At 35.2% G+C, this 4,324-nt stretch overlaps 1 long non-coding RNA gene across 4 annotated transcripts in view; it reads right to left on the bottom strand.

Moving 5' to 3' along the window:
* Positions 1-4,324, bottom strand: part of LOC117110294 — a 28,036-nt gene that overhangs the window by 11,441 nt on the left and 12,271 nt on the right. For 3 of the 4 annotated variants that reach the window (XR_004445665.1, XR_004445664.1, XR_004445663.1), the window contains exon 2: positions 3,189-3,421. This is a non-coding gene — a long non-coding RNA (uncharacterized LOC117110294). Of the gene's footprint in view, positions 1-3,188; positions 3,434-4,324 lie in introns of those variants that run through there. The other variant, XR_004445662.1, reaches the window with a different exon arrangement.

Below are 4,324 nucleotides of genomic sequence, written 5' to 3'. Positions count from 1 at the left end.
AAGAAATTGATGCCCCCGACAAGAAAGAAGAGGGCGCGGACGAGCGTCGCTAAAAACTTTTCGAAAGTGGCCTAGGGGGCGAAAATAAGACAATATATGGGTTTCAAATTTTTATTTAATCAATTTCAGAGTCTATGTAAAAACGACGAATTGTGGTTTTTTATCCCCGACGGGGGAGGGGGGGTGGCTGTATCCTCTGCCTACTTTCGGGCATCTATAAGTCTCAAATTTTTAAAATTTTCTTCTCACCTTAGCCCCCAACCATGGTGGGGCTCAGGTGGATACGAATATGGTAGTTTTTGTAATTGTAAATATTCAAGTGCTATTTCCGGGCACCTATTTAGGTCTAATTAATTCGTTTTTGTTACTCAATTTATCAATAAAAACATTTAAATGGTAAAATGGTAATTTAAGTTCCCTTTCCAGGCAATTAATTCATTTTTGTTACTCAATTTGTCAATAAAAATATTTAAAATGTAATTTAAGTTCCATTTCCAGGCAACCAGAGGTACAAAATACTGAAAAGTTCTCACGTCACCACCAAACATGGTAGCGCTCACGTGATGTGGACTCTTACTTTTCATCACCACCACCCTTTTTAAATCCTGGATACGCCACTGAGTATGTGTTAATAGTAATTCCAGGAGCGGATCCAGAAACTTTCTGAAGTTCTCAGCCCCACCATGTTTGGGGCTGAGGTGAGCAAATTTTAAGATTAGGCCCCTCTAAACGCTCGGAAATGGCACTCTTAGATGGTAAATGTGCTTTATCAAAGCAGTGTTCCTGCTGCTCGACAAAATTTATGTTATTCTTCCCGAAGGGAGCTTATATATATTCCCCCTCCCTTAGACACCCTCCCCTAAGGTTAATCAAGGACCTATAGTCTCTTCTGTACCGAGAGTCGCAAAGCAAATTATGATTATGACACCTCTAGATGCCCGAAAATGGCACTCATTCAAACTTAAAATGTTAATATTTTATCTCCATTACAAAAAAAAGGCAAACGTACGGTAAGGGGTTCTGTCCAGCTGGGCATCCCATCCCACTGGATTAATATGGTATGTCCTACAGTAGATGTCAGAGACACATTATGCTGTTATGTATCAACAAAGACCTTTTAGATCAGAGTGCTATAGAACGAAGACCATGGCGTAGGGGCACCGAAGTAAGGGTGGGTGGCCCTGCGCACAGGCGTTACACCACTGAGCATGGATAGCTGTTTTAGCTGCAGGGTACTATGTCCCGTAATAATGGCTTAAAAAACCCCGTCTTTTAGGTCGTGTTTTGTAAGGGGTTCTGTCCGGCTGGTCATCCCATCCCCACTGGATTAATAATATATAGGCCTATTTCCTACAGTCGATATCAGAGACATATTATGCTGTTATGTATGAACAAAAATCTTTTAGATCAGAGGGTGCTATAGAACGAAAACCTAGGGGCACCGAAGGGGCTCCAAGGGTGAGTGGCCCTGCGCACAGGCGTTATGCCACTGAGCATGGATAGCTGTTGTAGTTGCAGGGTATTATATTCGTAATAATGGCTTAAAAACCCCGCCTTAGGTCGTATTTTGACCTTTTTTACATCCTGATTAATGAAATCGTTGGAGAAAGTCGGCGACGGGTATATAGCGTTGTGTTCGTCGTCAATCAATATAAAATTACACATATACTTGCAATTTCACATCATCAACCGATTTTGAAATCCAAATTAATATTTAAAAACAACGTGTAATTAATGATATCCCATTGAAGTGGAAACGTATATTGAAAGCAAAAAACCCACCAACCCTTGTGCTATGGGATATTATGTTTTATATTTTGTTTTCTTTTTTTTTCTCCTTCTGAACCAACAATCCCATATTTTATTTCATACGTTAGACCTAATACAATAATCATCTAAAGTTTTCATATAATTAAACAATTAAAATTGTTTAATTATATGAAAACTTTAGACTTAAAAGCCTTGATAGAAAAGTCTAATTCAATAATATAATAATAATTAATAATTATTTAATTATATAATAATTCAATAATATAATTCAATAGTTCTTATTTCATATTTTTGTATTTTCTTTTTATTTTATTGCTATCATCAACGTGTTAATTCTTATGAGTTATGTGATGACATTGGTGACGCAGAAAGCGTTAACGTTTATTGATATCTTAAGGTTCTATACAATTTATGAAGGGCAATCAATGACCACATTTTTTTTTCTTTTTTAATATTACTTAAAAATTCACAACTAATAAATTGTTCCAATTCATAAGTGAACAATGAAAAGAATTTCTTTTTTGTAAGACCAAGTCTATATATACATTACTTTACTTTTATATACTGTATACAGAATGTAAAATTGAAAGTTTCATTGATACGTTCGTCATAGCTTCCAAGTACAATTTTTTTCCATTGACTTCATTTGCACATTAAAAAAATTAAATAACATAGTTCTTCATAATAGTTTGAGAAATAATTGGTCTTCGGCGGTCTTCGTTTTGTAGACACCCATATAGGGTGTATATAAAACCAAGACCCTTGAAAATTTCACAATAGACGTGAAAATAATCTCGTAGTTTTGATATTTTAACAGCCTCACGTGTATTATTATTGAAATAAAGGAGAAAAATATGGGTCTCATTGTTGGATCTTCGGTCTTCATTTTATAGACACCCAGGGCATTTTCACAGGAATGACTATCACTAAAAATTAATGAATTAGGACTACCTTTAATTACAGCATAGACATGATACATATATTTATAAATTAATAATTAATTATATATTTATTAATTAATTTGTAATTGTCCAATTACATAGCCAGGATTTTCAAATAATACAAGGATTTACGCGTAAATTCAAATAATGTGGACCCATTTTTTAAAGTTTAACCATTTTACGCAAAAATATATGAACAAACTGGACCAATTTTCTTAAAAGTTGACCCATTTTACGCAAAATATTAGAAATCTAGACACATTTTTCTAAAAGTGGACCAATTTTTTGTGGACCCAATGAGCATGATCATGATGTAGATTGTAGCTGCTCTCTTAAGCTCCCCTCACATGTTACGAAAAATACGATTTTACTGATCCATCCGATCGCTGTGGATCTTACACAAACATCCCTAAATCTTGTTCTAAATTTCAAACATAATTGAAATGGCACAGCGATTAGGCCGTAAAACTAACTTACGTTCGTCGTCAGAGCTGGTCGATTCCGGAACCCAGCCAACCTCATCTCCCGCCAAACCAGACCCGGGAATAGTCGTCTTGAATCGCGGGAAATTGAAAATCTTGCAGGTGAACTTAGAGGTTGGCTTGACACCGTACTTAAAACCAGGAGTCTCTGCTTCGAAGAATTAATAAAATGGAATCCAGGCAATCAGAAATGGAGAAATTAGTCGTATATACATATCGATCAGCGATCTAGAAGAAAGAAAAACAAAAACATACGATCTTTCTGCTGAAATGGAACATACCAAACCAACATGACAACGCCTTGAGGCAAATATCATAAGTCTAGAGCGATATTCCTGTGGATTTAACCTGCGATTCGGCGGTATCACCAAAGAAGAAGAAGAAAATTCCCTTTGGAAAATTAAGGATTTAATGAATTTTTAATACTAAAATTGGTCCACCTCTCGATGAAGCTAAAAGCAATATCAACAATATTCATTACTTAAATAACCCAACTAGTGCGTCAATGTACTTCTATTAAAATGAAAAATGAAATGGAAATGTAACATAGCTATGTCTTTTCAAAATAATAATCTGTGGGTCTAGATGAGTTTAGTCCAAATGTAGTTTAAAATGTTGTTATGCATATTAGCAAGCCTTTACGCCATATGTTGTAAATGTCGCTGACCAAAGGTATATTTCCAAGCAAATCAAAACAAGCGAAGAAAAAAACAAAGACAAAGAGAATATGTCTAACTACACACCAATTTCTGTACTTTCATGGTTTCCGAAAATATTAGAACGTATTTTGTACACTAGAACTGTGAATTTAATATAGGCCTACAGTGGTCAATATGATTCCGTAGCAACTATCTTGAATGGCATTAATTGATCTCACCGATGAACTTATGAGTGCGTTTGAGGATAACTCCTACGCAGTTGGATTTTTTTTAGATTCTTCAAAGGCGTTTGATACCATTAATCACAACCATGTTATGTAAGTTACAATATTATGGAATCCGTGGTGTTGTACATAATTGGTTTACTAGTTATTTTGAAGAGCGTTCTCAATGTACTAAGTTCAAATCAGCAACGTCAGAATCCAAAAATATATCATGTGGTGTGCCACAAGTGGTGTGCATACATATATAT

The sequence above is a fragment of the Anneissia japonica genome, unplaced genomic scaffold (genome assembly GCF_011630105.1).
Source record: "Anneissia japonica isolate Jap-2015-1 unplaced genomic scaffold, ASM1163010v1 scaffold673_len1821605_cov196, whole genome shotgun sequence".
NCBI lineage: Eukaryota > Metazoa > Echinodermata > Crinoidea > Comatulida > Comatulidae > Anneissia > Anneissia japonica.
This window is presented reverse-complemented; position numbering and strand designations above follow the sequence as displayed.